The sequence below is a fragment of the Electrona antarctica genome (genome assembly GCF_951216825.1).
Source record: "Electrona antarctica genome assembly, chromosome: 5".
NCBI classification, from domain to species: domain Eukaryota; kingdom Metazoa; phylum Chordata; class Actinopteri; order Myctophiformes; family Myctophidae; genus Electrona; species Electrona antarctica.
The window spans coordinates 14,524,097-14,547,379 of record NC_136810.1 but is presented as its reverse complement, the minus strand read 5'-3'; the positions used below and the strand labels follow the sequence as shown (position 1 = coordinate 14,547,379).

Here is a 23,283-nt window from a genome sequence, read left to right as displayed (position 1 = left end):
CCCTCACAAGTATAGTGATACAAGTACACACACACACACGCGTGCGTGTGCACACACAAACACACACACACGCACACACACACACACACACACACACACACACACACACACACGCACACACACACACACACACACACACACACACACACACACACACACACACACACACACACACACATACACACACCCCTCTCCTTCCTGCTCCATTCCTCTCCTTACTCTCTCTCTCTCTCTGAGCAAGCAGGACACTGGGTTTCCTCGGCAACTCAAAAGGCTCCAATCGGCTGGCCAGCTGCAGATTAGTTCAGCAGTGGGGGGTTGGGAGGGGGGGGGGGAGGCGATGATGGAAAAGGGGAGGGGAGAGAGAGAAGCAGAGCGGAGGACGGACGGAGGGAGAGAGAGGTGGGGGACATGAGAGGAGAGGAGGAGGGGTGGGAAAAGTTTGAGAAGGGGAGAGCAGAGAGAGAGAGAGAGAGAGCCAGTGGAGTCAGAGTGAGAGAGAGTCAGTGAGTGAGTTTGGTAGAGAGAGGGCAGAAAAAGTAGAGAGAGGGAACACATTTTAGCCTGGAGGCTGAAGTAGAGAGAGAGAGAGAGGGGTTTGCACTGACTTACTTTTTGTGTCTCTCTTTCAAACAACTTGGAGGACAACTGTGTACACTTGGAGCTGTTTCTCTCTCTATATACTAGCTCACACGTGCACGCACGCGCGCATGTGTGTGCGTGGGAGGTATTGGCAAGGGGCTATGCAGAGTGCGAGGAGCGAGAGACAGCAGGGGTAGAGGGGAGCAGCAGCACGCACACGTGCACACACACACACACACACACACACACACACACACACACACAGAGGAGGCGAATACTGAGGAGAAGGAGGCAGAGCGTAGTAGAGCCTGGGCTGAAGGCAGGAAGGAAAGCATGCGAGGCTAAGCGGACGCTGTCTTCTCCTCCTGGCTCACATTTCACAAAATGAGAAACTACTGCAGGAAGAGCACTTCCACAGGGCTCACCACCCAGCTGAGGAAGGTACGTACCGTACTGCTGTGTGTGTGTGTGTGTGTGTGTGTGTGTGTGTGTGTGTGTGTGTGTGTGTGTGTGTGTGTGCACGCGTGCATGTGCATGTGCAAGTGAGCAAGTGTGAGTCATGTGTTTGAGATAGTGTGGATGTTTCGATTTGATCCATCTCCATTTATAATCAATTTCTTTCAACCTTTGGCTTTTTGTAATCCGATTGTCTTAGAATGTGCAAAGGCCAATAGATGGTATATCCGTGTATGTGGTACTTTCATCTGTGTTTATTTGTATTGTATTTCATCCTAAGTCTGCTTTGGCTCCAGTTAAAGTGTGTTTGAGTGTTGGTCAAGTAGCCCCTGTCTCCGTCCAGTCCAGTATACCGCTAAACCGCAAGACTCATCTAATGTATACTTTCACTATGTGCATGTTGTGTGTCAGTGTGCACTCAGCCGTGTACACACACACACACACACACACACACACACACACACACACACACACACACACACACACACCAAGGATGTCATGTCCCATCTCCTTTAGGCCTACAATACAACAATGGTAACAGAGGGGTAGAGGTCCAGACAAAGTTCAAGCCATCACATTCACAGATCATATTCCTTTTTGTGGGGAGATGGAGAGAGATCATGACTACACAATAGGACAACAACTCAACAAGTATCCACTTTTACATGTTGAAATGAGCTCAGTTTTATGAGAGAGAGAGAGAGAGAGACGGAGTAGAGCTGGGAGGATAAGTGGAGAAGTGAGGGTGTGCATGGCTGGCTGCATGGGAACAAAGCCACCTCTTGATGCAGAGCAGCGGTGTTCTGTGGGCTGTGTTTTATGTGAGGGCAGGGATGACGGCCCGGGGCACAACAGCTCCAGGTATATTCTATCTGGACCAGAGTCTGCTATCTCCCAAAAGGTCAACATTTAACACTAAAAACACTTGTTTCAACAAACATAAGAATAGAGACTCGATCTGGGAGAGACATATCAGAGTTCATTATTATACAGTATATAATATATATACTATACGTTGCTGACAGGCAGAAACCTCTTATCCATGTTTTTACATTTTTTTGTAAATGAATGCCCTACGTGATCATACTAGTAGAGCGTCACACAAAAGCATCAATCGTAGCAGATCTGCAAGCTCGAAACGTGGCGCAAAGCGCCACATTTTGATCTTGTCGATCTGCTACTTGTTTTTGTTGCTATATATGTTTGAATTTGAATCAGAACATGTGGACATATGAGCTTTCCACCTGACAGAGACGATATACTTTACAAATACGTACGTAAGTGACTCTGTTATATATATATATAGTATATATATATAGTATATATCACCAATTATTATTGTCAGCTATGCTTATACATGTTATGTGCAAGCATAGCTGACAATAGCATGTGTTATGACTCTGATACAACAAGATATGCTTTACAACTTTTTAGTTCGCAACACGACACACCGATCCTTTTTCTGTGACACCTGCAATGCAACCAAGTATAACTCAGGTTTTATGCATCTGAACTTGAAGTATGCATCTGTGTGGAGGTATGCGTGTACAAATACACAGATCTACGTGTGTGCGTTTGTGCGTGCGTGTGTGTGTGCCTGTGTTTGTGTTGGACTCAAAAGTGACCGGAACAACTTCAGCAGAGACAAAGGGTGCTCTGTCCCCATCATGTCACGCCACCCACTTGCCTGACAAGAGTCTGTGCTGTCTGCCTCCAATAAGCACTAACCCTTAAAGAGATAGTTATCAATCAGCTGACCTAATGCATCTGCAAATTCTGCATCTCATCTCAGTGACCTCCACTCGCTCAACATCGATCTCAGCACTGCTCGCTTGGCCAATCATTTACCATGATGATGAAGACCAACTCACACAACCTCAGAGCTCTATCTGGGCCACACTGCTGCATCATCTCAGTTTGAGTTTAATGGCATCTGAAAGAGGCCCCCTTGATTTAATTTGGGGGTTATTATTATGGAATTCTATACTACTATTAAATTGAGCTGCGCACGCACATAATAAGTTGACCTCAGGTTCATCCAATAAATAGGAATTCTATTACACACAAATCAACATTCCTCTGACACCCCCCCCACCTCTCTCTCTCTCTGTCTCTCCCTCCCTCTGTCCACAGTATCTCTCCGACTTTCTTTCAATCCCTCTGTCCATCTCGTTTTTGCTCTCGCCTCACTAGACTCGTTGAGAGTTTAAAGTTTATAGCATAGCGCCCGGCTGGCTGCCTCTACGGGGATGTGGAGAGACACAGTTTATGGATTTAGAGGGATAGAGGGTCAGGGACTATCTGTCTGACTGCCAGTCGCAAAGTTTGCAGTAAGACAGGCTGTGGTCTTGTAAAAGAGGTCCTCTGGTGTGGTGTAGAGCCTGGCACGTGTGTGTGTGTGTGTGTGTGTGTGTGTGTGTGTGTGTGTGTGTGTGTGTGTGTGTGTGTGTGTGTGTGTGTGTGTGTGTGTGTGTGTGTGTGTGTGTGTGTGTGTGTGTGTGTGTGTGTGTGTGCTGCTATCACACACTCAACAGTCTGTCTGATTGAGCGAGTTGTTTACATTCCTTGGATAAGGGGCATTCGTCCCCTGGCTGGCTGGCTATCTGGCTGGCCGTTGTGATACGATGCTGACTGCTCTGGTAAATTGTGTATGCGTGACGCTTACATCGATGCTCACACATTCACTCTGAGAGCATTTTCAAAAAAATGTTAAGGGGGGCTAGCCCCTCCTATACACAGGTTCAATGTTACTCTTTAGTTCAAAGTTTGTTTAGTAAACGCATTGACAATGAAGGGAAAATTTACGTCATATTGTCTCTTTTTTGTTAATGGCGTTTAATGTTTGTGTTGGCACCGTTTGTTTTACATCACCATTACATGACCTAATCAACATGAGTTAGACTTTATATTAGCGCCCCTCACTTCACACGGGAGTGATCTTTTAATACAATTTATGATTTAGGCAATTATCAGAGCTCTTAAGGAGGTCACTGGCACTCAGAACAGAGTAAATGTCATAAATCCTAACCACTTAGACCATATACTTAAGTAAAACAAACATGATTTACACTGTACGTACTTGGTCCGCTCTTTTTTGAATTTACACCAAAATCTCTTTGCCAAACATTGCCGATTTAAGTTCACAATGCATCCCAAAGTGTTTGCCCCAGAATAGGGATGCTGGGGTTCAAGTTGTCGGAGTCCCTCAGGGCTTTATACTAGTATCGTTTCTGTTTTCGCTCTACATTGAATATTGTTTTTTACTGAAAATAGCCGATCTTTCACAGCGTGTTGAGAGTTTGTAGATTGGGTATTTTCTGCAAAAGGTTTAGCCTTGAATCAGGATCCTGGGGGTTAAGTGGTTAAACCTGACCCAACCAACCTGTTATGAGAGACAGTGTTGTTTTTGGCAGAACATTTTTATTTTAGTTTTAGTCATAGTCTCTTCAATAGTTTTCATTTAGTTTCAGTCACATTTTAGTCACTTGGAATAGTCGACTAAATGTCATAATATTTTATCTACTAAAATGTATTTTCGACTAAAATGTATTTTGGCGGGCCTTGATGCTGTCGTATTGACTGATTTTACACTACAGCCGATCTACAAGCTCACAACACGTCGCAGCATGACGTGTTGTGAACTTGTAGATCTGCTATTTTCAGCATGCAACCAAGTGTAAAATGACGTATACTGGACCTCTTGTCCACTAGTCCCTTCCTAACATTTTAGTCTAGTTTTTATTTGTTGACGAAATTGTCAGTATTATTTAGTCTTAAAAGGTAAATGGTAAATGGTGCATTTATATAGCGCCTTTATCCAAGGCGCTTTACATAGATTGTGTATTACATTCACCCATTCACACACACATTCATACACCGATTGCGGCGGAAGCCATGCAAGGCACCAACCAGCACATCGGGAGCAATTTGGGGTTCAGTGTCTTGCTCAAGGACACTTCGACATGTAGACAGGAGGAGCCGGGATTCGAACCGCCGACCCATGGATCATTGGACGACCTGCTCTACCTCCTGAGCCACAGTTTTAGCTTAGTTTTCATTTAGTTTCCATTTAGTTTTCATCAGTGGAAAAAGGTAGTCTACGGACATTTTTCGTCTTAGTTTTAGTCAACGAAAACAACACTGACGAGAGACCTATACCCAGCCCTCCCAACACCAACCAACCTGTTATGAGAGACCATCCTATACCCGACCCACCGAACACCAACCAACCTGTTATGAGAGACCATCCTATACCCGACCCACCCAACACCAACCAACCTGTTATGAGAGACCATCCTACACCCAGCCCTCCCAACACCAACCAACCTGTTATGAGAGACCATCCTACACCCAGCCCTCCCAACACCAACCAACCTGTTATGAGACCATCCTATACCCAGCCCTCCCAACACCAACCAACCTGTTATGAGAGACCATCCTATACCCAGCCCTCCCAACACCAACCAACCTGTTATGAGAGACCATCCTATACCCGACCCACCCAACACCAACCAACCTGTTATGAGAGACCATCCTACACCCAGCCCTCCCAACACCAACCAACCTGTTATGAGAGACCATCCTACACCCAGCCCTCCCAACACCAACCAACCTGTTATGAGACCATCCTATACCCAGCCCTCCCAACACCAACCAACCTGTTATGAGAGACCATCCTATACCCGACCCACCCAACACCAACCAACCTGTTATGAGAGACCATCCTATACCCGACCCACCCAACACCAACCAACCTGTTATGAGAGACCATCCTATACCCGACCCACCCAACACCAACCAACCTGTTATGAGAGACCATCCTATACCCGACCCACCCAACACCAACCAACCTGTTATGAGAGACCATCCTATACCCGACCCACCCAACACCAACCAACCTGTTATGAGAGACCATCCTATACCCGACCCACCCAACACCAACCAACCGGTTATGAGAGACCATCCTATACCCGACCCACCCAACACCAACCAACCTGTTATGAGAGACCATCCTATACCCGACCCACCCAACACCAACCAACCTGTTATGAGAGACCATCCTATACCCAGCCCTCCCAACACCAACCAACCTGTTATGAGAGACCATCCTATACCCGACCCACCCAACACCAACCAACCTGTTATGAGAGACCATCCTATACCCGACCCTCCCAACACCAACCAACCTGTTATGAGAGACCATCCTATACCCGACCCACCCAACACCAACCAACCTGTTATGAGAGACCATCCTATACCCGACCCACCCAACACCAACCAACCTGTTATGAGAGACCATCCTATACCCGACCCACCCAACACCAACCAACCTGTTATGAGAGACCATCCTATACCCGACCCACCCAACACCAACCAACCTGTTATGAGAGACCATCCTATACCGGACCCACCCAACACCAACCAACCTGTTATGAGAGACCATCCTATACCCAGCCCTCCCAACACCAACCAACCTGTTATGAGAGACCATCCTATACCGGACCCACCCAACACCAACCAACCTGTTATGGGAGACCATCCTATACCCGACCCACCCAACACCAACCAATCTGTTATGAGAGACCATCCTATACCCGACCCACCCAACACCAACCAATCTGTTATGAGAGACCATCCTATACCGGACCCACCCAACACCAACCAATCTGTAACGTAGCACAGCAGCATTCTCTCGTTCTCTCTTCTGTCCTCTCCCTGCGCAAGCGATTCTCTCTTAACGCGTACTCACACAAACACACGCGCACAAAAATACCAGCACTTGAAAGAGACATCCAGCCTTAAATCCCAGCTGAGACTGAGAGAATGTTCTCAATTGCGCATTGTAAACTTTTATTTGAAGATGGGAGAGAGAGAGAGAGAAAGAGAGAGAGAGCGAGAGAGACAGAAAACTCAAACTAGCAGATCGTCTATCGGGTGGAAACCGGTTACTTTTCAGCAAAAGTAGCAGATCGACAAGCTAAAAACGTGCTACCTTTGATGCTTTTGTGTGACTCTGAAGTGGGATCAAGTAGGAGATACCGTAGTAGCATTCTGCCCGACAGCAACATAGAGGTTTAGTGTCGTGTCAAATCTGTCATTTCTCTCAACTGAATCACTTGTTTTTCTGGAAACATGAGGTAAATGGCTCCGTGTGATTGGTATGAGTCACAAGAGCACCAAGTCACCCAGGAAGGAACCGGAGCAGTTTCACTCTTCTAATTGACACCATGGGATCCAGTTCCCAGAAAGACACAATGAATCACTGATGGATTGTGTTGTGAGAAGCCTTTGTATTGTGTATATATCTGGTACCAACCTAAGCTGTACAGTATGTATCTCTGCATATGCACACAGGTGTGTGTGTGTGTGTGTGTGTGTGTGTGTGTGTGTGTGTGTGTGTGTGTGTGCGCGTCCGTGCGTCTGTGAACGCATATTTTTTATCTGTGACCATGGATATATTCTCACGTGTGTTTGTGCCCTTTTGTGACTTTGTATTGTACTTGTGTATCGGTATGTGTGTGTGTGTGTGTGTGTGTGTGTGTGCGTGCGCGTGCGTGCGTGCGTGCGTGCGCGTGTGTGTGTGTGTGTGTGTGTGCGTGTGCGTGCAGTCAGTGACATCTGTCACCTCCATTGTTCTGAGCTTTGAACAGTGACAGGAGGGCTTCAGGGGGACCTTTCTCTTCCCACCTCCCTCTTACAGGAACCAGCTTTTGACCGGCTCTCCGCAGGGCTCCCCCGTGACTAAGGGCCATGTCCCTCCGTAGCCAGGCTGCTGCTGTCGCCACGGCGACACGGCCGAGAAAGAATTCCGTCCCGTGGCGACGGCAGAGGAACTCTTCCTGCCCAGAGAATGAATGAATGCTGGGAGGACATTATTGTCTGAGATGCTGGTCCAGAGCCATGTTTTTAGTCATTATCAAAGGCTCGCCGATACCGCCCTCCTGATGACACGCACGCACACGCACGCACACACACACACACACACACACACACACACACACACACACACACACACACACACACACACACACACACACACACACACACACACACACACACACACACACACACACACATCCATGGATCAGCAGATCCATGGATGGACAACAATGCATGCCATTGCACAAATAAACATATGGATTCACAGGCGATGCACACACACACACACACACACACACACACATGCGTGCGTGCAGCAGATCCATGGACAACAATGCATTTCATTGCACAAATAAACATATGGATTCACAGGCGATGCACACACACGCACACACACATACACAAATGAATGGATGCAATATCATTATGCAAAGTAACACACGCACGTAAGCACGCACACACACACACACACACACACACACACACACACACAGTTTTCTCCCAGACCATCGCTGGCAGGCTGTCACTGGGCCTTGGCTGGCTGGCTGTATAGCTGGCTGGGTCTGTTTAAGAGCCTCGTTCTCTCTCCCTGTGTACACGTTTAAAAGCGCATCAAACTGTGGCTGCAGGGGAAACGCGCCGCTGTTATTCCAATTAGGACATTTAACAAGACATGACAAGAGCAAATCCCTGTCCCGCTGTGCTTTTTGCACTAGACACTATATAGACCCCGGTTCTGGTGGATGCACGGTGCAGTTCCTCCCCTCAGGGGAGGAGGAGACTGGATGATGTTAGATGTGTTCTGGTGGATGCACGGTGCAGTTCCTCCCCTAAGGGGAGGAGGAGACTGGATGATGTTCTGGTGGATGCACGGTGCAGTTCCTCCCCTAAGGGGAGGAGGAGACTGGATGATGTTAGATGTGTTCTGGTGGATGCACGGTGCAGTTCCTCCCCTGAGGGGAGGAGGAGACTGGATGATGTTAGATGTGTTCTGGTGGATGCACGGTGCAGTTCCTCCCCTGAGGGGAGGAGGAGACTGGATGATGTTAGATGGGTTCTGGTGGATGCACGGTGCAGTTCCTCCCCTAAGGGGAGGAGGAGACTGGATGATGTTAGATGGGTTCTGGTGGATGCACGGTGCAGTTCCTCCCCTGAGGGGAGGAGGAGACTGGATGATGTTAGATGTGTTCTGGTGGATGCACGGTGCAGTTCCTCCCCTAAGGGGAGGAGGAGACTGGATGATGTTCTGGTGGATGCACGGTGCAGTTCCTCCCCTAAGGGGAGGAGGAGACTGGATGATGTTAGATGTGTTCTGGTGGATGCACGGTGCAGTTCCTCCCCTGAGGGGAGGAGGAGACTGGATGATGTTAGATGTGTTCTGGTGGATGCACGGTGCAGTTCCTCCCCTAAGGGGAGGAGGAGACTGGATGATGTTAGATGTGTTCTGGTGGATGCACGGTGCAGTTCCTCCCCTAAGGGGAGGAGGAGACTGGATGATGTTAGATGTGTTCTGGTGGATGCACGGTGCAGTTCCTCCCCTAAGGGGAGGAGGAGACTGGATGATGTTAGATGTGTTCTGGTGGATGCACGGTGCAGTTCCTCCCCTAAGGGGAGGAGGAGACTGGATGATGTTCTGGTGGATGCACGGTGCAGTTCCTCCCCTAAGGGGAGGAGGAGACTGGATGATGTTAGATGTGTTCTGGTGGATGCACGGTGCAGTTCCTCCCCTCAGAGGAGGAGGAGACTGGATGATGTTAGATGTGTTCTGGTGGATGCACGGTGCAGTTCCTCCTCTAAGGGGAGGAGGAGACTGGATGATGTTAGATGTGTTCTGGTGGATGCACGGTGCAGTTCCTCCCCTGAGGGGAGGAGGAGACTGGATGATGTTAGATGTGTTCTGGTGGATGCACGGTGCAGTTCCTCCCCTAAGGGGAGGAGGAGACTGGATGATGTTAGATTTGTTCTGGTGGATGCACGGTGCAGGTCCTCCCCTAAGGGGAGGAGGAGACTGGATGATGTTAGATGTGTTCTGGTGGATGCACGGTGCAGTTCCTCCCCTAAGGGGAGGAGGAGACTGGATGATGTTAGATGTGTTCTGGTGGATGCACGGTGCAGTTCCTCCCCTGAGGGGAGGAGGAGACTGGATGATGTTAGATGTGGCCTCTCTGCTAAAGCCAGGGCTAACCAGCGATGACGAACTCTGTGCAGGGCCTCCGCGCTGCAGGGCTTGGTGTGGCTTTGCAGCGCGTGCCCGCTGGCACTGTGCGGTTTGCGCATGTGGAACACGCACATAATGCATGCTTATAGACACGCTTGGACACACACACACACACACACACACATAGACATTTTGTATTACCGTACTTAGAGGTTTTAGCTGGGCATGCACACACGCACGCACGCACGCACGCACGCACGCACGCACGCACGCACACACACATTCAACACTTGGTAACCATCATAACATGGTTAGGGGAACCTCAGTGGCGAGGTTAGGGTCTTGTCTGGAAGGAATGTGTTCACTTGGAAGTTGGAAGCAGATCTGGCAACCACCTCATGATGTGGCTGTAATGCCACTTTAATGTGGCATGTCGAGGACACAGCTACAAGAGTCTTAGTCCGAGGCTGCCATGTTCTGATGGGGCATTCCAAGCGAAATGGGAAAATGTTATAGCGTGTTTTTGCTAAGGGTTTCTTTTTTGCATGCAGTGTGCGATTTGATATATGGAAAAACCTTGAGACCAGAAACCATCAAAGCATCTGGGATGTCCCCGCAACCAAAGAGAAGGAACGGAGCAAGTCATGTGTGAACACTCTTCTCTCTCTTCTATTCCCCCTCTTGTTTTTTCTCCTCTTCCATCCTCCTTGCTTTTACTTCCCCTATAGGTTCGTATAAAGTTAAAGGCACTTGTTTATTCCATGTCTTGCTTAACACCAGTCTCCCCTTTAGCGAGCAACCTTCTTCACCCTCAGCAATTAAGCATAATCCACGAAGCTACAGTTGATGTCCGTTGAGCCATGCTTATAGTGTTAATTTTTTTCTTTTCCATTAAGAGGGATTTGAATCACGTCAGACATTAAAGACTTGAAATGAAATGAAAAAATAAGTTCCTCTCGCGCCTCCGTTTCAGGGGAAAGCTTAGCAGAAAAAGTTAGCAAAAAAATCCCTTTGATGACTTTCCCAACGGCCCTGCAGGTGTTTTCAGTTATTCTGGCGTATTACACCCAGAACCATGTAAAGAGAGAGTGACGACAACAGAAGTCCCAAAATGCTCGATCATCACGTGATTGACGTACTGTAGACCTCCGATCCGATTCCAAGTAAATGCTATGATTAGATACAATAACAAGTTTCCATATATCTGGAACTCATCTTTGGACTTGTACCTGAGGTCAGGTGATCACACACTAACAACTAGCTGCTCTAGCTCGGTGGTTCTCAAAGTGGGGTCCAGGGACCCACGGGGGTCCTTCAGGGGGTTCCAGGGGTCCCCCCAACAAAATAAGTTCAAGGGACACTTCCCCGCTGGAAGAAACTGCAGTCACTCAATGTTAACAGTATTTTATTTGTAGTAGATAACAGTAGCACAATTTGAAATTTGCACCCTATGGCCAAAACAATAATGAAGTCTGTGTGTTTGACTAGGGTTTGACTGGATTGCTGAATTCCTACAATGCCCATAATGCTTTAGTGCACTTTAGGGGGAGGCTGCATGGAGGTGTGACTTTGTAGCCCAGGAAGGAAGTGAGACCACATTTTGAATCATGACATTTTGGTATGAACATGGCGTCATGACTAAAATATTTAAAAAAAAACTCTGGTTGCAAAAGGGGGGAAGTGGCCCTTTTAATATAGAACCGAGATCACAATAACCGATTTATCCCTATTACATAGCTGATCTGTGAGCGTGTAGATCTGTAAAAGAACTAAAAAAAACTTGATCAAATTTGCAATGTTTGGAATATATTTTAATATCACAAATCTGGTATTGGGGTCCCTGCTCAAAATAATTTCAGATGGCGGTCCGCAGCCAACTACATATTAATTTGGCGGCCCTTGCCATGAATTCTTATATTTGTACAGTGTTTTACTGCATTTTGATGGGGGCCCCTGGGAACCCTGGATGGTGTGCATACACTCTGTACAGTGCATGCGTACACTCCGTACAGTGCAGGCCAGGATGGAAATGTACATGTTTAGTTTGGCTTGTTTCAGAGGGGCTAATAAAGAAAAGGGCCCTCTCCCATTTCACTCACCAATTCTTTAATGTCTGCTAGCTTGCCTCGGCTCGGCTCCTACTCACAGTTGTCGGTCACAGGGTGTGTGGAGGTCAGAAATGATCGCTCAGCTCGCCTCTGGAGTTTACACTCCGGAAGAGCACTTTCCCAAGCTCTCGCCTTTGCCTAGCTCCCCTGGGATTCTTTTCTTTCTTTCTTTTTTTGTGAGGGGCGGGGGGAGAGCATTATAAAAATCTGTTTCGGCACAGGCGCACAAGGGGTGCAGGGATGAGTTTGGGGACTGGGGGGGTAGGGGGGTGGTTGGTAGGAGTTCTCAGGCTCACAACGTGAGGGGGGGACGGGACAGGAAGATGGAGCCGAGAGGAGGATTTTTTGGCAGCTGAGTTCAGCTGCGAGGCTGTGGCTAGGAGGAGAAATTGGATCCGGGGCTCCGAGAATAATGTTAGTGTGTTGAAGCAGCCCAGGTTATTGTTGAAGGGATCCGTATGGCCTCCACCACGACTCTCTGTTCAGTCCTAGTTCAGAGAGGGAAAAAAAAGGCTTGTCATTAATACAACCCAACAACACAATGTGGTCTCAAAATACTGCCCCTCAGTCGAACGTCTTCTCAGCTTGAATTCCAGTTAGTATGAGAGTATTATATGACTCTCACACACCTGTAGAACCAACCAACCAGGCTCCCCTGGTTATTGTTGGGATTGTGGACGGACATTGTCTAAGCCTAAGGTGTAATTAAAGACACGCCTGGTTTCCCCTGTTGCTATTCTGTCTGGGATGCATGATGAAACATTATACAACTTGCACTGCATGCGTGCACACATGCATATCGTCTCTGTCGGGTGGAAACGTCATTATGTCCAAAACTTACTTTTTCAGGATTCAAATTCAAGCAGCAAAATAGCAGATCGATACGCGATCGAATCTCGTCCTGCTGCTTTTGTGTGATGCTGTAGTATGATCAAGTATGGCAGAAAAAGTTAAAATATTGAGATAAGATGTTTCTGCCTGACAGCATCGATATGAGCGCATGCGTAAGTGTGTCTACAGTACATGTGTACACATGCTCCTGTGTTTGGTTTTGTTTCATGACCTGTCCTATCACGAATTCGCTACTCACCAATACAAAGACACTTTTGTGGAGAAGAAGGTCTACTTTCCCTAGTGGATGCACGTTGAGCCCCCACACCACATTTTTTGGTCAGAAAAGAAAATATTTCACCAGAAGAAAAAACATGTTTTAGTTACTCCTCTGCGCCCTCTACAGATCTTGTCAATAGAAAACCCCTGTTCACTAGGGAAAGTAGACTTTCTTCACCACAAAACCGTCTTTGTATAGAGTAGCGAAATCGTTCTATTGATTTTTGCAGAAGTCAACAGGCTGTGAACATTTCATGCGAGCGCAGGAAGTGGAGCGTAACTGGACCAGAGCTAAAGTAGGGCTTAATTGGTTTGGTAATAATAATCGATATAGCTAAGGTTTTCAAATAGTGCCGAAAAACTAGTACAGTACTTGGGTAAATGTATAGTTTACTATCCACCACTGGCTATGATCTCCCTCTCACACTGGAAATGTAGCCTAGCACTGCCTTCCAAGCAACGAGTCCATTCCTGGCAAAACCTCCATGGCTGTCTCTATTTGTCTTCTTGGTAATGGCCTGACACTGCGTGATTTATTATGACTCATGCTGTTCCAAACATAGGTGCACCTACAACAGCGTTTTGTGTCTGGCAAGAGTTTCAGCTTTAGAAGGTTTAAAAGCACTCAAACCCGGCCTACAGTATATAGTTGACCACCAAATCTCTTCACCAAAAATAGCAGATCTACAAGCTGATCAGCTACTTTTGCCAAATGTCACCCATTATGACATAGCCTTAGCAGGATGGCTAACGTTTATAGTATGTATGAATTGCAAGCCACGTTAAATGTAAGTGCAAAAGCATGTGAATGGATGATGACAAATTGTGTTTTATTGTGAAGCTGAGATTAAGAGTTGAAACTCAAAATCTCAAAATCAGGGTAAATAGGGGTCTGGGTTAGCCTGGATCCAGCCCAAAGACCCCGCCCACTCTCTGAGTGGACTCCGTCTCTTGGTCTGGTGTTGCACTGTGAACCTATAATTTCTTCGGTACAAAAATGTATTATCCAATGAGAATCGGTGGTGGGGGTGGGTCTAACGAACAACCAATCAGCGCCGAGTCCCGTTTTCAGCGTCATCACGCAGCGCAACACACAGAGGAAGAAGGGAAAAACAACACCAATGGCTACTGGTTGAGGGAAATTCTAATCCCCTCCCCCTTGAAATCGCTCAGACAGGAGACAATGTCAGACTGAAGCTTCAAGAAAGCTACAGTCTGATAATCAGGCTAGGTCTGGGTCACTTGATATTTGATATTCAAAAATAGCAGATCTACAAGCTCACAGTGTGTCACATGCACTAAAAATGACAAAATATGTTTGGAAAATGTCGAATGATTTCACAAATCTTCTATTTTTGGGGCCCCCTGTTACAAAACCTTGTATAATTTTGTGGTTCCTTGACATCAAAACGTTTGAGAACCACTGCTCTATCTTATCTTTAGCCTGGGCCTCGTTAGAACAATATTGCCTCGTTGGAAGTCGTCGCGGCCGGCCAAGGTTGTCAGTCAGCGAGTTGCGTTGCAGCTGTAACAATAAGTGAAGTGTGTGTAGGTTTCTGGACGTGTCAGAGCGAGGCAGGAGCAGGACACAGTGGGATGGGTTTAATGTAGGTCAGAGGGGGAACTATGTAAGAGCAGGCAGGCCCAGGAACTAGCTGGCAGCATCCCTGCTCGCTGGCTCGCTGGAGCCAGCGTGTAATTGGGAGCAGATTGGGATGAGACACGGTGCTGAACGCTGTATGCAGCAGCGGTTCTCACACTTTTTCTGGTAAAGCACCCCCAAATTGATATGTTTTACTTGGCCGTGAACCCTCAGTTGAAAATGCTTTGTTGCCAGGGATGGGAACCCCGTAAGAGAAGAGCAGAAGAAGAAAAAAAGGCTAAATTATTCAAAACTTTGCAATAATTTTTGATATCTTTAAAATAAAACGTTCAGAAATAGCAGATGTGCAAGCCTGCAGCGCGGCACAGAGTGACGCACTGTGAGCTTTTTGAATAGCCAATATGTACATGGATAATGTGGTTCAAATTATTGTGATGATACTCTATATTAACTACTTTTGCTGGGGATCCCCTGGTACCCCCCACTGCGAGAACCACTGCTTTTCGTAAATGAATGCCCAACTACTTGACCTGGCCTCGGCCCCAGCCTTATTCATCTGCGAAGAGAAAAGCCTGGTCACAGCCTTAAGGCAGAGAGGGTATCGGCGGAAGTGTCGGGCCGGAACATGCATCAGATGTATTTCCCCCGATACCATATTTTTCGACCAATCACAACTTTCATTCACGGAGAATGTAAACAGATTTGTAAAGCGTCAACGTAATTTCCTTGAGTGGTATTTCCGCCAAAATCCCGCTACTTCCGCTGATACACTACAGCGTAGGTCTTGCCCAGCGTGTACTTGACCTTACTACCGCATCACACAAAAGCATCAAAAGTATTGTGGAAGTTTTGAGCTTGTATATATCTTACTTTTGCATTTTTTGATATTTTTTTCCCCCTGAAATGGAACCCGACAGACGATGGCACCATTTCTGAATGCTCACTCTGTGTCTCATTGGTGGGCTGTGGACTGTTCTGAAACCTGCCTACCAATGACATCATCGATGGGGATTCCAAAGCTAATAGTAACAACTGTTTATCCTTTCTATTCTATAAGTAGGCTGAATTAGAAGCCATAATGTTCTTGCATTAACACCACATGTTGCATTAAAAGACAAGCTTGAAATCTTGTTTTGAAATGACCAAACCTGAAGACAGAAATGGAGCCATTATAATGAGCATTTGTGAGGAACTATGAAGATAGGTTGAAAGTACATTAGTTGAGTAAAAGTACTTAGTTACTTTCCACCACTGGTGGGGAAGAAGGACATAGACTTGGACTATAGGTCAGGAGGTGTAACACGACACCCTCTTTCAGATGGAAGAAAGAGATTAGCTTGCTTGATTCATCCTGCTCCTCTTTCCATCTGACCAGACCTTCCATTTTCTCTTCTCTTCATTTCCTCTGCTCTGCTCTGCTCTGCTCTCTAGCTACTAGTCTCTAATTCTTGGCATTGAGCAGCAGCCACTGCTGTGAATAATTTATTCACGTCTTATCCCATTTTCTAAGCAAAACAAGTCTTCAAGGCTTCAAAAGAAGCTCTGCTTCCCCTCGAAGGCATCTCCAAGTCTCCTTAAATTAGATGTACTCATATACCACCTCTTATCAGGCCCTTTGTGCCTGTGGCTTTCTCTGTTTTTGAGACGGGCTTATCGCTAGCAAAGTGTTAAGCGCATCGTTAGCCTGCTAGCCGCACCATTTCCAGAGGCAGTGGGATGTGCCATGAAAGCCACAGTCTCCAAAGGGAAGGGGAACCCTCCTATTAAAGGCCTGTGGTTAAACAGCCTTGGAAAGGCCGTTTGTACATCCTGACAGGTGGGGAGGGATCGAGAGGGAGACGGGAGATGTTTTTGCTGACTTTGTACGACAGTTTTCCGTTGTTTTTCTGCCACTATTGACCTTGTACTGGTCGAAGCTGTCATATTTATCAACAAAAGGGCTCCAAAGTTCTTTCTCAATTCCGTTCCTCAATTCCAAGAACACAAAGAATGGACTTGCTTCCTTGGGAAGAAGATCAAGTTAAAGCAGCAATTCATTACTTTTAGTTTTGAATAACAGATCTATTTTAACCTGTTTAATCTGTATGGTAGCGTATGGTACAATATAACTAACACAACTGGTGTGGTTGTAATTTGTCTCCCTCCTTTTCCATTGAGACGTTTCGATGTTTTGCAAATGTGTTCTTGTGCGTCCTTGAAATTGAGCACCACCAGGCCATAATGCAGTATGTCGTCTCTGTCCGACCTCATATGTCCAAAGCAGTTCATTTTCAGGATTAAAATTCAAAAGCATCGAAAAAAGTAGATGGACAAGCTCAAAACACGTCACTTGTAGATCTGCTACTGTTGATACTTTTGTGTAAAGGCATGCATTTACCAAAACAGCAACGATGTGCATTGGCTCGCTTCATGGGAGCCCATGGAACCCCATGCTGAACCGACTTCCTGTAAGTGACACTGCACTTCCTGTCTGTCTGTGAGTCCATGCCCTCAACAAACAAAAGGGAAAAAACAAGAAAATAGCTTGTTTACATCCATGTACCATCCATAATTACCTCTAGTACAGCGGGTTTCTCTCTGGACTCCGCTTGTAATTACTGTTTGTTTATGCATTTTCTGAGGTAATATCTTGGCCTCGTTCTTACAGCTCCCGGTGGAATAGCTGTGTGGACCGCTCCAGCCTCGGCGGGCTTTCAGCTGTATACAATAAGCCACAATAACAAGAAATGCTATACATGGGGTGTTAGTAGTGTGACAATAGATGCTAGCGTTATATTTAGAATGGACTGATAAGAAAAAGAACACGAAGGGAGAAATTAATTGTTTTGTGGCATCCTGTCTGCCCCTGTGGCTAACCTCATTCTGATGTTGTCTCGCATCCATCCTTCTCACATAACAATGGAGGGACAGGGAAAGGTCTCGGGGACGGAGGAATAGCAGGAGGGGGGAGTCCACCCCCCCTGAATAGAGTGCAGTTAAGTCCTGACATCAAAACCATGGCCCCTGGGTTGTAAAGACATGTTGATTCCCATTTCAAATCACTTAATCTAAGAATTGGGAACATGTGGGAATTGGGAACATCTTTATAGCTCCAATGTGCAAGAGGTGCTTTGATATCTATGACTCTACATTTGTGAGATTTAGCTGCTACAGACACAACAGACGCACACACACACACACACACACACACACACAGACTGACCGACCCACATATAGGCTACAGACTGTGGCTTGACAGCACAGATAGGGGAGGTGGCTTTGGATTGTTTCTGTTATTTATTTATGTTAATTTATTCAGTCTGTGATGACTGTGAATTGTAGGCTGGCTTGCATTTTTGGATAAATTAGGCCTTGCACATTTCCAGTATCAGTCTGTTTGATTTATGAGTAAAACGCTTGCCTGGACTAATTTCTTTTTTTCTGCATGTTAATTACAATACTGTACTGAAATTAATGGAATGTGTGGCTTCCTTGAAAATCAAACGATATATGAGACGCTTTGGAAAATGGTCGGCACTTATATGAATCATAGTCATCAACGGTCTCAAATTATGTGCATGGCGTTCCTTTAGGCTTGGAGTTAGGGTTATTGTGGTTTAGTGCAGTTATGGATGAGGCGATACAGTAGTAATGGTTCTCAATGTCTGGTGCGGGGACCACCAGGGGTCCCTTCCTCACATGGATTCAAGGATTCAAGCCCACAAGCTCAATACGAGCTTGTGGATCTGCAACTTTCCATGCTGTTGTGTATAGCACAGTGGTTGTCAACCAGTGGTTACCCTTACAGGCAGTGGCGTGCACAGACATTTAGAGGGGCAGGTGCTCAAGTTAAAAAAGGGCACCTTGTGCAGCGCGTGGAACCGGCCGGTTGCCTTAATCCATTTTGGGCGGGAACCCCTTTTGGTGTTAGCATTATGTTATGCTTTAGCTATTGAAAAATAGCAGATCTACAAGCTCATAGCGTGCCACCGAGTGGCGCGCTATGAGCTTGTAGGTCTGCTATTTTTGAAAAAAAAAAAAAAAAAAAAAGGGCACATTGCCAAAAGGGCAGGGGGTGCTCTAGCACCCCCTAGTGTCTATCTGTGCACGCCACTGCTTACAGGTCCATTTGGTTTCATTTTACACTCTCAAGAGTCTACACATTTAGATAATGTAGAAGAATTGTTATTTTGATCAATGTTTGTCTGTTATTTCTCCTATGGTATCAACTATCAACATCAATACAGCATGGAGATGTGTAAATATTCTTTAGGTTTGGGTCTGCAAGGCTAAATCTCATCCGTCCGTGGCTCAAATGCTGAATAAATACTGTAATGGACCTTTATATGAAAAGGGTTGGAAACCACTGCTCTAGCATGATCAAGTAGTGTGTATGTGTGTGCATGCGTGCATGCATGCGTGCGTGTGTGTGTGCGTGCGTGCGTGCGTGCGTGCGTGCGTGCGTGCGTGCGTGCTGTGCCAGTGTACCAGTGTGCCATACAGCAGGTCCTTCAGGACCTAAGCTGATGATAGTGATGTTTACAAGCAGTAGTGTACGTCAGAGGAGCCCTACAACAACAAGGCCAGTCGAGGACCAATCCCTGAGGTCTCTCTCCACTACGATATGGGGCACCAGATAAGCACTGTCCGTTTACGCTAAAAGTAATGTGTGTGCAACGGAACGAGAAGATAGAGCACAGTGATAGACCGAGGCAAAACATGGTATGTGGCACAAATAGTGTGAGAGAGGATCCAGGTTTTGTAGCACTCTGCATATGCAACTCCCTCTCTCTGTGTCTCTCTCTCTCTCTCTCTCTCTCTCTCTCTCTCACACACACGACAAACGCACGAACGCACACACACACACACACACACACACACACACACACACACACACACACACACACACACACACACACACACACACACACACACAGGGTCGGACTCCTGGCTCTTATCCAAGGCCCGGCTATGAAATCAGCTTGGGAAAGCAGCAGGGGGACTGAACATGGACACAAAGAGAGAGAGAGAGAGAGAGAGAGAGAGAGAGAGAGAGAGAGAGAGAGATGGGGAAAGAAATAAACTGAGAGAAAAGAGATACAGTATATAGTCAGAGTGAGACTCTGCTGAGTGGAGATAAGATTCCATTATGTATTATTTCCATTACATACACACACATACATCCTCCTGTCTCCCTCCATGGCCTTCACCAACATCTCTGGTTTCAAACACCCCCACTACCACCCTTCTCCTCCTCAGGAACCAAGCCTGTTAAAGCCTCCACATCACTCAGTCAAACCCTTTAGTTTCACTTGGTGTCAGACGTTGCAACTTCATCCTGCCGCCTCGACCACTTAAACCCTCTGTGCTTAGTCAAAACGGACCTGGGTTGACTGTTGTACTTCTATATTCTACACCAAAGCCAGTTGGCTGCATGTGAATAAAGCCCTCGCTTCAGAACTAAATAGGAATGTGAGTTGACGCTGCAGTGGAGAGTGAAAGAGAAGGCAGACCACAGGGATTAGAAACCCACCCCGTCATCCATTGCTCCTCCTCCTCCTCCCCTTCCTCCACTTGAGGCACCCCGTCATATTTCTCTCTGTTTGATTCAGAGTTAGAGACAGTGTGGGAGAGAGAGAGAGAGAAAGAGAGAGAGTAAAAGTGAGAGAAGGGGCATTGCAGCCAAGTTTGCTATTCCAGAGAGAGCTGGCTAAACGTGAAGCGGCAGCAGCGTTAAATTGATTGCAGGCGAAGCTACATGCTGCTAAAGACAACCACATCTTGTACATATAGGGCCCTGGACTCACTCTGGGTGCAGGGAGAGAGAGAGAGAGAGAGAGAGAGAGAGACAATATGAAAGATTTCTTCTTATTTTTATCCCTCTCTCCTCCCTACTCTCGCAGTCAAGCTATTTCAGATTCTGGGCTGTCGTCCGTCTTGTCATCTTCATGTGGGGGGAACTGGAAGACCTCCCTGTTGGGGCAGCCCCATGTGTTGGCGTTGGTTGAGCTCACCATGCGTTGCAAACATCACTATGAATCAATTGTTGTCGGGCAGAGTGTGTGTGTGTGTGTGTGTGTGTGTGTGTGTGTGTGTGTGTGTGTGTGTGTGTGTGTGTGTGTGTGTGTGTGTGTGTGTGTGTGTGTGTGTGTGTGTGTGTGTGTGTGTGTGTGCGTGCGCGTGCGCGTGTGCATGCTCACGGCAGGGGGGCGGTGCGGGCCCCCGTGACTCTTCGTATCTGTGCACGACTGCACGTGTGAGTGTGCGCGTGTGCTCGCATCTGAGTGAGAGAGTGTGCTTAATTCCTTGTCCTTTTTCGGCATGTGGAAATGACAGAAACAAAAGGATCAGGAAGAAGCAGAAAAAAAGCCACGGGCCTGATGATGTCATGGTGTTAGCTGTTCCTGCAGAGCTGGACAGGCGAGCGGTGGGTGGGTGGGGGGACGGGGGTCCAGGATGACATCTTTATGAGAAGCAGCTGTGGGGGAGAGGCGGCCGGGCCTCCAAAGCACTATGGGTGCAAAGCAAGCCAACACAGCTCTGCTGCTGACAACAACCAACCCCTAGAGCCAGATGAGGCTCCACGAGTTATAGAAGCACGGACAGTACTACCACCTACACACGGACGCACACACACACACACACACACACACACACACACACACACACACACACACACACACACACACACACACACACACACACAGCACCATGAGGCAAACACTAACAGTAAAAAAGGCTTGAATCGTACCTTGTGTGTATTTGAGTAGCCGCGAGGGGCCATGGTTCTGTATGCTACGCTGTACGGCTGTGGGCGGCTGTGGTTCAGGAGGTAGAGCAGGTCGTCCAATGATCCATGGGTCGGCGGTTCGAATCCCGGCTCCTCCTGTCTACATGTCGAAGTGTCCTTGGGCAAGACACTGAACCCCAAATTGCTCCAGATGTGCTGGTTGGTACCTTGCATGGCTTCCGCCGCAATCGGTGTATGAATGTGTGTGTGAATGGGTGAATGTAATGCACAATCTATGTAAAGCGCCTTGGATAAAGGCGCTATATAAATGCACCATTTTACGGCGAAAAATGGGTTCAAGCTCTATAGATCTACAAGCTCGACACTTAAGGCCAGTCCACACCAATGCAACTACTCGCAACAATTATCCCCAAAACAGTCCAGACCACTGCAACGGTCACCACCACAATATTCTCATCAGAGTGAGAGATGAGGAGATGGAATTAGAAGTTCATGGTGGAAATGTGTGTGCGTGCGTGCGTGCGTGCGTGCGTGCGTGCGTGCGTGCAGCTCAGTGACACCAGGAGGTTGTGTCATTGTCAATCCTATACATTGTCTTTGTCCCACATGTCATGACCCCAGTACAGGGTCATCTTTGAAAGGCCTGTGTGTGCCTGTGCATGTGTTTGTGTACATAATGTGTGTGTGTGTGTGTGTGTGTGTGTGTGTGTGTGTGTGTGTGTGTGTGTGTGTGTGTGTGTGTGTGTGTGTGTGTGTGTGTGTGTGGTGCGCGCGCGTGTGTGTGTGTGTGTGTGTGTGTGTGTGTGTGTGTGCATGTGAGTGATTTGTGTATAGACTTACAAACAGTGTGTCAACTCTTTGTGAATCAACAGGTTATTTACAGCCTTACCACACATGGTGCTCTTGTCACTTTTCAGATACACCTCATTCACTCGTCCTCTTTGTCCACAGTTACTGCAGGCCAATCCCATTTGTCTCTAGGACTGACTGGTATTAAATCTGATCTTTTACAACCGACAGGGTTCACACTGTTATTTACAAGTCATCACATCAGACTTGCGATTTGCCGCATGCGTGTTCTGTCCATTTCACAAATCCTCTGTCTATCTCCTGATAGGAATCTCCTGCTAGGTTTGTTATACAACTGTCTGATGCTAGGCTCTGATGCCCTTTGGATGACCTGGGCTATCTCTGTGTGGGTCAGCTCTGTAAGGTCGCTGTGTGTGTGTGTGCGTGTGCGTGTGCGTGTGCGTGTGCACGTGCGTGTGCGCGTGCGTACCATGAGACAACAGTCTTGTTTGTTTTGGATGTCTCCTCTCTGTTTCACCCCACACATGCTTTCACAGTGAATTCACAGGTGCTTTTGTCTTGTTATGGGTCTTCACTCCTCAGCCACACTCAACAGCCATTGCCAAAAACAAATGAAGCCCTGTCATGGTCCTCACTCACTCTTACAGCTGTTAGTCCGTACCTTCCATGTTGTTCCAGTTCTATTGGCGGTCTGAGACAGACAGACAGGCAGGCAGCCCTGTTTTGTACAGAGGTAAATTGCGTTCTGCATGAGCTTCGTGCTATTGCACTTGTCAACCAGTAGCCCATACCTGAAAACAGCATACACTTATCTATAGAAGAGCAGGGACTAAGGGAGACCATCTTC

The 23,283-nt window shown here is 47.0% G+C and overlaps 1 protein-coding gene across 3 annotated transcripts in view; it reads left to right on the top strand.

Annotated features, from left to right (window-relative positions):
* Positions 1-23,283, top strand: part of LOC306923276 (DENN domain-containing protein 2A) — an 84,699-nt gene that overhangs the window by 5,655 nt on the left and 55,761 nt on the right. Inside the window, exon 1 of one of the 3 annotated variants that reach the window (XM_079501313.1) lies at positions 825-1,023. The exons of the other annotated variants lie outside the window; for them this stretch is intronic. The gene's annotated coding sequence lies outside the window, so the exon portion shown is untranslated. Of the gene's footprint in view, positions 1-824; positions 1,024-23,283 lie in introns of those variants that run through there. 3 annotated transcript variants of the gene reach the window in all.